The sequence below is a fragment of the Rhinoderma darwinii genome, chromosome 4, assembly GCF_050947455.1.
Source record: "Rhinoderma darwinii isolate aRhiDar2 chromosome 4, aRhiDar2.hap1, whole genome shotgun sequence".
NCBI lineage: Eukaryota > Metazoa > Chordata > Amphibia > Anura > Rhinodermatidae > Rhinoderma > Rhinoderma darwinii.
The window spans coordinates 293,569,267-293,581,545 of NC_134690.1; positions in this window are offsets into that span (position 1 = coordinate 293,569,267).

Here is a 12,279-nt window from a genome sequence, read left to right on the forward strand (position 1 = left end):
TCGTTTTGAGTGGTATTTACAGATTTGTCCGCCATTAACAATGATTTTATGGGGGCACGATCGATCGATGATTTGCAGGGAGAATTATTGTCACAATTTGCTTGTTTCTGAGTGATCATAATGATATTTGTCCAGTCATCGATCAGTTGTGCCCCCATTACTGTTATTGGCAGCACAATCGGTCAATTTCACTCATAGCGACATTGATATTTGCTGCCAATGTAAATGGGTCTAGGGGTAAACTCATCAATTATTGCTTCAATTTGACAGCAAATAACAAATTAGAGAAACAACTTATATATGTAAGGGGGCCTTCACACGCCTGGATATTGCTTACAATTTGGCGATATCTTGCTCGCGCAACTATCCCATATTGGTCTTGAAGAAATCGAAAGACACGTTTTTACATGTGGCAATTTAGTAGTATTGCAATGAAATTGTAATCGTAGTCACATAGTATAGAGGTAGGGCACTATAATGGTTACAATGATCTGATCTATGGATCGAGCAGTCCGAAATTCTGCTGAATCGGATCACTTCCATCTCTATTCACAGTGAGTTTGTAAATTGTGATCAAAATTGAAGCCTAATATGGATAGAGCAGGGATTTATTTTACTAGAATAAAAAAAAAATTGCTGTTCGCGTTCTAGAAAATGATGTTTACATGAAAAGACAGAACTCAGACTGACCAAATCAATTATCTGGTTTTCCGTCTCCATGGAAGGAATCTTAGTATTAAACCCAATCCAACGCTCATCAGCAGATGCGTTCGCACTGTATTCCTATATAAACGCTATGATTTGTGTTCTGTTATTAAATATCTATGTTTTTAACCACTTCTAAACAGTTTCATCCATTTTTAACCCTGCGACGATTCCAATTTACACCTACAATCTAAGCTAATGCAATATATATTTTTCTATAGGATCTGTCCATTTTTATCGCCGAGGTCAATAGTAAATAGATTGGGGGGAGGAAATGATGGTTACTGATAACAATTTGTTTAGTTTAGATCAGCTGTAAGTAAGAGAAATAAGGAACAAGTCTCGAAAGTAAGCTTATTTTATGGCACTTTTATGGCTAGCTATAAAAATCGAGATAAAATCATGGTAACATTATGGGGCAATGCAACGTCTATTGTTCCCTAGGGGGATGCAACCGTGCAACTATACCAATAAATTCTGAAACACAATTTTCAGTTGCTGTGTAGCCTTAGGCTAATACATTACTGCTGAATAGTGCGGGGCTAAAACTTAAGAGCCTTTTACCCAGGGCGATTATCATGTACAATATTGTAAGATTGAGTAATAGTCCTCGATCATTGACCTATGTAAACATGTTCAGCGATTGCACAATCAGCGCCAAAAACATGGAATTATTGTTACATATAAATCTCTTTCGAACGTTAATGACTATATCTTTGATCGGCGCTCATTTTTACCAATTTTTACCTATTAGGGCACACAGACATCATCGATAGGGTTCACAGGCGATCTAGTTTTACAGCGGGTGTGGTGGACCCAGCCGATGCATATATTGTATGGTAGGTCATTTATTTGAATGGCTGGCATGTAATACTACGTCCCCGCTTGCAGTAGAAAGGTATGGCCAGCGGCCGCTGATCCCTGAGGAATTCTGAAACTGGACCCACAGAGATCACCCAATTACTGGACGGGTAAAATATAATCTAAAAAAAATAATAACAATATTATGATGTGTATAAGCTGTTTGCCGTTTCTCAACAATCTGTTTTTTACAAAATACAATTTTGTAACTAATTCTTTCTATTTTGCACGCATGATGGACCATTATAATTGCCACGAGTTATGTTTCGGCAAGTAAGATAATGTAAGTCAGAGAAGCAGTTGGTCAGTGGACCGAGTTAGATTTGGTGATTTTCAGAATTTTGGATTTAAGTAAACTATGATAAAAAGTTATGTTTGTATAACACAAAAGGACCAACTGTTAAAGGTGCCAATTGACCACTCTCAGCGGGTAAAAGCCAGTGTCAAAAAGCAATGGGAATGGGCACAATCAGGCAATGGGCTACAAGACTTAGATTGTGTTTAATCTCACTCTGTTCCTTTGTCTTTAGTTCATTTCTTTTAGGTAGTATTCTTTTTATGTATCCATAGAAATACAAATCTACAGATAGGGCTGGAGATGGGTGTCAGAGACAGGACAGAAAAAAAAGAGACAAAATAGACAGGAATAAAACAGACAGATGACAACTTGTTCCAAAGACCAAAAGTGGGGTGCACAAGGCATCAGCCAAACCAAAATGAGGCACGGACAATGAACTGAAGTTCTCCTTTCTTGAAAAAGATGTAGCGCTGGCCCAGCACCAGCAACCAACGTATGCTTTCTTCTTTCTTTCTTTAAGATCTGTATATTCCGTAGCCGACAAATGACAGATAGTGTTGTGAATACCTGAGAGACAGCTGCTGCCTGCAGCCACTGCTGTGTGTAAACACTGAGGCCGGAATGGCGGCATCACGACAACAACTAGTGTGTTGAGTGTTTTCTCCAACTATAGGCAATTGTAGAAGCTGCACCTTTACTATTATAGTACATCTCCTATAACATTTTATTCCAAAGCATCTGAGCTAAATGACAAATAGCATGGAGACATTCATCAATATAACCTGCAGAGCTGAATCTGATTCACTTCTTTTGCAAGACATTACTTTGCCCGTGACATGCATTCTGCTGCATAGGGCACAGACTGCAGCAACTCCTGTGCCGTAGACCTGGTATCTGTGCCTATCCAGCATCTTCTAGATTTGATCTTATCTCACCTGCCTTTGGGCCGCCTGGGCAAGGCATCATAAGACAATAAGTTACCCAATCCAGATGGTTTGCAGAAGCTGGACTATTCTCTTCTGAAGAGCAAGTTACATATTGCATGTGGGAAAACAGAAGAACACTGTGACAATGTGGCTTACATCTGCTGGAGTTTCTCTTTAGAAGGAGACTAAAAAGACTATTGGTGTGACCTCTGTGAAAAAAAAATTGTGGTGTTTTGCTCTGTTTCCTCCGTCGCATTTGTTGGTTTTCTTTCGACCTGAGTAATTTTTTTTACTACTTGGCAAAGTTTGTTTGTGGCAGTACGCAAGCATTTACCAGAATATGAGTTTTCCATTATATGTATAAAACCCCTACTAGAATTGCACTGTTTCTTACATGTTTCCAACGTCTTCTCCAACATTTTAAGTGTACAAAATATTTCTGTCAAACATGAAAAAAATGTTCTTCAATTTTAAGTATGTACAACTTCACAATATTATATTAGGGTGTTATATTTTAGTTGCAGTTTTTTTGCTGTGTTTTCTTATGCTTTTTTTAATTACGGTGAAATATTTCACTGTAAATAAAAAAAAAGATTAAAAAAAACCTTTGTTTGTTTTAATTATTTTCAAAAAATCTCCTCTTGCTTTCACTGCTTTTATGAAACACACACACGCTACTGTTGTTATAGTCCTTGTGTATTTTTAATACTTTAAATTTTAGTTATTAATCCCGATTACTTTAATGGATAGTACTAGACAACATATTTGATATGCTGATACAACTTTATGGTTGTGTGAGCAATAAATAAAACATAAAAAAATAATAATATGGGTAAATTGAGGAATTTGTGCGGAATTACACGCACTTGGCATAGTTCTCTAGGGGTACAGGTTCTCGTTGAAGAGGTGCAGCTGGTATGGATTGCTACAGGCAATGCTACAGTGAAACTAAATGTCATATAGCAGAATTCACTCAGATTGGAAAGGAATCTTTACAGTAGTCCACTAAACGATTACTCCGATGCCACATAAACAGTAGTTTCAAATGCGACAGTTATCCAATGCTCTGTGTGGACATAATATTCAGGATCACAGGAAACATCCAAAATAAAATGGCCTTTCAGTCTATTTTGTTAATAGATGCAAGACTAGTACGATTTACAAACAATCAACATTTGACTTGTGATGCCAAGACCTGTATAATATTTATAATATATTTCTATGCCTTTGGCCCTATCAGAGTGCTGGAGGATTTTCCGGGGGGGGGGCCAGAGCTGATTCTAGCTTTTCTGCTCCCTCAGGTGAAAATTTAAATGGTGCCCCCCCCCCTCCCCCAAGATCTTAATTGGCATCCCCCAGGCTGTTCTACATCACTACCAGCCTCCTCCAACTCTTTTGGATGCACCGTTGCCTTGTACTCCCCTGGCATGCGCGGTGCAGCAATGATGTGGGGCAGGAAACATCTCGCTGCACGGTGGATGCCCATGCAATGGCGCATCCGAGAAAGTTGGAGGAGACTGGTAGTGATGTAGAACAGCCAGAGGATGGCATACAAACATGGAAAGGTGGGTTTGTAATCAGGACTATGTGACTCTTCAGGATAGCGTTAAACGCCCCTTACCCTTTATAGAGTAAATAGCATAATGTAGATAGTGCCTCCTGTAGATATTTCCCCCCTATAGAGACCCCTGTTGAAAATGCCACTTACACTCTTAACTAAAAAAACAACTTTACATACTCACCTTATCCCGTTCCAGCAACGCAGGCCGGGTCACTTCTGAGCAGGTCAGCTGGAGCTGAACGATGCAAGTGGTGCGGCATCATTGAAAAGCGCTGAGTGGCAGGTCAAGGAACTAATGACGTCATCGCGCCACCTATGTCATTGAAAGACGCTGATTGGCAGGGCAAGGAACGAATGTTCCTTGCCCTGCCAGCGCTAGTAATTGTTTCTGCGTACATAGACACAAATACAATTATAGTGCAGGAGGAGGTGGTGGCGGTTGGTTTCAGTAGACTCACCTCGCCTCATGGACGGTGCGGCCCTGAGTAGAAACATACATTACACATACAGTATATACATACATTACACATACATAGATTACACATACAGTACATACATTACACACATACATTACACATACAATACATACATTACACATACAGTACATACATTACACACATACAGTACATACATTACACATACGATACACACATACATTACACATACAATACATACATACATTACACATACTGCCCCCTATGAGACTCTGCAGGGTGCCGCCTGAGATCAGAGGCTCGAATCGCCTCGCCTCATGGTAGATGACAAAAGTCCAGCAGAAGAAAATCCCATTTTGAGCTGCTTTTTGAGCAAATTACTTGCCAATCAGGTTTTTTTTTCTTATGGGTTGATTAACAAATTCGCTATTTGACCTTATTTATGATAAATCCTATGTGTGCAATGACAACAACAAAGTTTATGATGTAATTAAAAGAAGACATCAACAGGTTCTGTGAAGACGGAGGATAAACCCAATGAACCCCCGACCTATACAGTTGGCAGGCATTCATATGCTTCATCTGCTTTACATATTTATATTTTATAAGTTATGTTAAGTTTATGATAGGCCATATTTAGACCTATTTAGGAGATAAAAACATGACTTTTATGTTTTGGTTTGAACATAGTGTCATAGCTAGTAGGTTATTATAGTCCATCTAGTTCAACCTGTTAGCCCATGAGGCAGAAGCTATTTTTCTCACCTCAAAATAAACATGGATCAACAACCCACCCAATCTCTTTTCCATGTAAAATCAATCAACAAATTAACCATCACAACATCCTGTGGTAGAGAGCTCCGTAGATTCACTGTTCTTACAGTAAAGAGACTTCATCGATGATGACGTAGAAAACTTCTTTCCTCTAGACATAATGCTCGTTTTGTGTATTCTGTCAGAGAAACCACGGTACACCTGAAACGGGGCAACACATATTTGAGGCAATGATTCACTGTTGTACAGTGGTTTGTAACTCCCAGTCCTTGGCGTCCATTGGTCTTTTGTCTTTCTTACCCTGTGTACAGTAGTGACTTATGTTCCTTTATCATCTCGAGTGCTGCTCTCGAGATACAGTAGGAGACCTCGGTCAGATTTCTAGAAAACATAAAACATATCTTCACTCATCAGCACATACATAAATAAACCTGATGTTTCCATCTCAGTGTGTGGTACTACCATAACTACCTAGACAGCATGCCCACTGTCTCAGTGTTATGTTTGACTCAGATTTTTTTCTTCACTCCCTATACTCAATCACTTGCACGTTCCTTTCATTTTTACCTCAAAAACATCTCTAGAATCCGCCCTTTTCTTACTGTAGAAACAGCAAAAACTTTTATTGTCACTCTGATTTATTCTCGTCTTGACTACTTATTACTAATTGGTCTTTCCCCCTCACTAAACTCTCCCCTTAAACCTATTCAGCAGCCATGCTCATCTTTCTGACCAACCGCTACACCAATGCCTCTACCCTGTGCCAGTTACTGCAGTGGTTGAGCATTTCATTTAAAATACAATTTATACTTATTATTCTCACAAAGCTCTTGACAGGTTGCACCTCCCTATATCTCCTCCTTCATTTTGTCTGCCACCCTACCCGGACTTTACTTTCTGTCAACTATCTAAGACTAACATCCTCCATAACCCAAACTTCGCACTCCCATCTGCAAGACTCACACAATCAGACTAATTCTCAACATTCACAGTTTTAAGTGTGCCGTGAAAACACATGTTCTTAGACAGGTCTATCACATTCCCTAATCTAAGTCCTTTCCTTTACATTAGTCCTCCACTATTTGAATTGGAAATTAGTTTTGTCACTATGTAATGTCTGATATTGTCTGTACATATTCCCCTTAGGCTATGTTCACATGGAGTTTTTTTGACGCGGAAACCGTACCGCAAAACTCGTCAAAAATGGCCCTAAAATGCCTCCCATTGATTTCAATGGGAGGCGGGGGCGGTTTTCTCCCGCGAGCGGTAAAACCGCCTCGCGGGAGAAAGAAGGGACATGCCCTATCTTCAGGAGTTTACGCCTCTGACCTCCAATTGACATCAATGGGAAACAGAGAAAGCGTATTTCGCCGCGTTTTATGCCCGCGGCGCTCAATGGCCGCGGGCGAAAAGCGCTGCGAAAATCGGCGTGCAGGGAGAGGAATATCTGCCTCAAACTTCCAAACGGAATTTTGAGGCAGAAAATCCGCCTGCAAAAAACTCTGTGTGAATAAAAATATATAAAAAGGTTATTATTATTAGATAGATAGATAGATAGATAGATAGATAGATAGATAGATAGATAGATAGATAGATAGATAGATAGATAGATAGATAGATAGATAGATAGATAATAAAGAAATAAAAATATAGAAAAGCAGCCCAATAATAAGTATTGACGTGTGTGCCAAGCCTCTAGACCTCAGCCTCCAATCCAGAATTTGTATATAGAAAAGAATAGGCAGCATATCTATCTATCTGCCTGTCTATCTATCTATCATCTATCTATCTATCTATCTATCTATCTATCTATCTATCTATCTATCTATCTATCTATCATCTATCTATCTATCTATCTATCTATCTATCTATCTATCTATCTATCTATCTATCTGCCTGTCTATCTATCTATCATCTATCTATCTATCTATCTATCTATCTATCTATCTATCTATCTATCTATCTATCTATCTATCTATCTATCTATCTATCATCTATCTATCTATCTATCTATCTATCTATCTATCTATCTATCTATCTATCTATCTAAGAATAGACAGCACTCCACAGGAATTTCAAAAGTGAAAAGATTTTATTCACCCATACGTGAATTCAACGTTTCAGCCCTCAACATGGGCCTTTCTCAGATAGATAGATCGATAGATCGATCGATCGATCGATCGATAGATAGATCGATCGATCGATAGATAGATAGATAGATAGATAGATAGATAGATATAGGAGAGCAGGATTCTGCTCTTCTCTATGTGTGCAGTGTAACTTCGCCCACTAACTCAGCGAAAACTGAGAATTAGAGAGCGAGCCTGCAGAGTGAAAAACTGCTCAAAAATGCCATATGCAGGTTATATAATGTCCAGAAATAGTGTTATTCCTCATGTACACATACACACGACAGCTTATTCTGAAAAGTCACCTGAAAAGTTAGGTACACTTTAAGTTGCTTTTAAAAAATAAGTTATAAGATGCCTTTAGTTTGAAATTGAGCAACTCTTAGGGAAAAGTGACACCTAGTGGTAGAATTGAATAACATACTTCACTGCACTTTTCTCAACCTATAAGGGTATGTGCACACACACTAATTACGTCCGTAATTGACGGACGTATTTCGGCCGCAAGTCCCGGACCGAACACACTGCAGGGAGCCGGGCTCCTAGCATCATACTTATGTACGATGCTAGGAGTCCCTGCCTCGCTGCAGGACCACTGTCACGTACTGAAAACATGATTACAGTACGGGACAGTTGTCCTGCAGCGAGGCAGAGACTCCTAGCATCGTACATAAGTATGATGCTAGGAGCCCGGCTCCCTGCACTGTGTTCGGTCCGGGACTTGCGGCCGAAATACGTCCGTCAAATACGGACGTAATTAGTGTGTGTGCACATACCCTAAAAGTAACAATGGTCTTGCTGGAAATGTTCATTTGACTTGTGTTATCCATTGAAGCCAATGTAAAAAGTAAGGGAAATATAATTTTTTTCTGCATTTTTGTCCTTGATTATTGCCCAGTAACAAAGCAAATTTAAAATAGTGTTCAGGCATAAATCTAGCAGAATTCTGAGCTCAAATGAAATCTCTCTCTTCTCAAATATGACTGCATTGCTTTTGAAAAAAACCATAAACAGGATTACCTGTACAAGAGGGGGGCGTCTGGTCTAGAAAGACTGAGAAATCTTCCTGATTCTTTCCTTCTAATTAGAAGAGTTTATATTCCCTACCAAGAGAACTAATGGAAAAGTAAAATGCAAAGTAAAAGTAATGCAAATTAAATTATTATATATTAACCAGTTGCAGACCGCCCATAGACTATAAACATTTATAAACGTCTGGGTGGTCCGCACTTAACTCCAGAACGTCCTGCAGTTAGCTTGCTTGTTTTCCGCTCCCCGGCGGCATTTAGCTCCGTGATACAGACGTCTCTAGACAAATGTATCACAGAGCTTTAACCCGGAGACCACTCAGCGTGGTCTCCGGTCATGTGATTGTTGTGACAACCAGTGGCGTAACTACCGCTATAGCAGCCGTAGTGGCTGCTACGGGGCCCGCGGCATGAGGGAGCCCGTGTCGCCCGCCGGAACGGGCCCCCACCATGGCCAGAGGCTCCGCTAGCTGCCGCTATGGCTGCTACAGCGTGACACCACTGAACACTACGGCAGAGCAGGGAGGTATATCCCCGGTCTGCCATTAAAGGGGTTGTTCCTACATAAGACATGTATCCCCTATCCACAGGATAGGGGATACATGTGTGATCGCTGGCAGCGATAGGGAGAACGGGGGACTGAAAGTCCCCTGAAGTTCTCCATGACAGACCTCGGACTTCCGGGGTCTGTGTCGGCAGCTCCGTAGAAATGAATGGAGCGCCGGTCGCGCTTGTGCGCATGCGTGACCAGCGCTCCTTTCATTTTTATTGAGCTGCGCAGACTCCGGAAGTCAGAGGTTAGTCATGGAGAACTTCAGGGGACTTTCGGTCCCCCGTTCTCCTTATCGCTGCCAGCGATCACACATGTATCCCCTATCCTGTGGATAGGGGATACATCTATTTTGTAGGACACACTATAGGTCAAATTTTTTTGGGGGGTTGGGGCTGCATGGCGTTACCTACAGGGGGGCTGTATGGCGTTACCTACAGGTGGGCTGGTATGGCGTTATCTACAGGGGGGCTGTATGGTGTTACCTACAGGGTTGCTGTATGGCGTTATCTACAGGGGGGCAATATGGCTTTATCTACAGGGGTGTTCTTTATGGCGTTACCTACAGGGGGGGCTGTATAGCGTTACCTACAGGGGGGTCTGTATGGCGTTACCTACAGGGGGGCTGTATAGCGTTACCTACAGGGGGGGCTGTATGGTGTTACCTACAGTGGGGGCTGTATAGCGTTACCTACAGGTGGGGTCTGTATGGCGTTATCTACAGGGGGGGCTGTATAGCGTTATCTACAGGTGGGGTCTGTATGGCGTTACTTACAGGGGGGGCTGTATTGTGTTACCTACAGGGGGTCTGTATGGCGTTACCTACAGGGGGGGCTGTATGGCGTTACCTACAGGGGGGCTGTATGGCGTTGCCTACAGGGGGGCTGTATAGCATTACCTACAGGGGGGCTGTATAGCGTTACCTACAGGGGGGGCTGTATGATGTTATCTACAGAGGGGGCTGTATGGCGTTATCTACCTGGGGGGGCTGTATGGCGTTATCTACAGGGGGGCTGTATTGTGTTATCTACAGGGGGGGCTGTATGATGTTATCTACAGATGGGGCTGTATGGCGTTATCTACAGGGGGGCTGTATAGCGTTATCTACAGGGGGAGGGCTGTATGGCGTTATCTACAGGGGGGCTGTATGATGTTATCTACAGAGGGGGCTGTATGGCATTATCTACAGGGGGAGGTCTGTATGGTGTTATCTACAGAGGGGGCTGTGTATGGCGTTATCTACAGGGGGGCTGTAAAAAAGGCACTATCTACAAGGGGGGGGTTGTGTGACACCAAGGGGAGGGTTTTTTTTTTCAACCGTACTAACTGTGTAACTACATAACCTGTCGCAGCGATCACATCACTCCTCCCAGCGGTGCTTGCCGTGATACAGCTGTCTATAGACATCTGTATCATGGAGCTTTCACCCAGAGACCTTTGGGATTTCAACCCATAAATGGAGAGTGCTGATGTCTGCCATACAGATGAATCCAGACAATGTGACCCTGGTGACGCAACTTGTGATATTACACAACTTGACCAGGATTCACGATACTTGTTTGGACACAGATGTCGAACAATATGCTATTTCTGCTGAGGTTCCTCTAGATCAGACAACACATAGTCTGGACTGGCTATCCGTGAAATTTATGTGGACTATTTCTTGACCCCTGAGGGAGCAGTCACCTGGCAGCAGGACTCTATTTGTGCTGCATGTTGTATATTTATTTTTCAAGAATAGTTCTAGTTGTTATTTGATTCAGTTTAACCCCTTAATGACTGGGCCTGAAAAGACCTTAATGACCAGCTAAATTTTTCTGTTTTTGCCTCTCTGCGTTTCAGCAGCCATAACTTTTTTATTTTTTCATTGACGTGGCTGTATGAGGCCTTGTTTTATGCGAGAGAAATAGTATTTTTTTTCCCCCACAGTTTGGGGGTAAAAAAAATTTTTTTTACGGCGTCAATATAGGAAAAAGCGATTCTCGGAATAGTTTTTTTTGTTTCTTTTTTATCCCGTTCACGTTTCACGCTAAATAACCCATTAGATTAATTCTTCAGGTTATTACGGTCATGTAGATACCTAATATGCGTAGGTTTTTTGTTTTTATTTAGTGTAGGGGCAATAAAATGTATTTAATACAAAATAAAGACTCTTTTTGGGACTTTTTTTTATTTATTTATTTGTTTTGTTACTTTTTTTTTTTTATCCCATCAAGGGATAACTTTATTTGTAACTTTATTTTTTACTTGTAATGTATTAGCATACTTCTGTACGCTAATACATTACACTGTGTCACTATGACACAGGCTGCTGATCGGGCAGCACATAGTGTGCCCGAACAGCAGGCAAACAGAACAGACAGCACTGGGGTCCTTTGTAGGTCCCCAGTGCTGACTGCAGAGGGATTCCCCATTGTTTGAGCGCATCACTGGAATCCCGGTGATGCGATCAAAGAGGGAAATTCCCTTTGATCTTGCCGCGTTCACGGACCGCGGTAATCAAAGGGTTAAACAGCGTGGGTCCGAATGTTTGCCGACCCCAGCTGTGTTCAGGAGGCTGCTCTAAGACCAGGAGCTGTTACAGCTCCTGCTTAGAGGATGAGCGCTCTCACGAGCGCTCATCAGCCTGATCTACAGCGACGCCAAAAGACGTCTCTGTAGACTAAGCACCCGCACCGCCTGACGTCAAAAGACAGTGGGCGGTCGGGAAGGTGTTAAGTACTTATACCTGTTTGTTTGTTTGTTTGTTTGTTTGTTTGTTTGTTTAGTTAGTGTAGGGACTTGCAAGAGAATGAGGACCCTTGACATGGGCTTGCAAGCTTATGTATTTTTGCAAAAATATTTTATTATTTGATCATAAAAAAATCCTATTAAAAAATAAATTGTAGTACTTGGTCTTGCCAGGCAGCGCTTAATTTTGGTACAACCCAAAAAAATATATTTTTGCAAAAATATAAACAAATACTTTATTATGTGTTGAATGACCACCCTCCATCAATGGGTATGATCGACG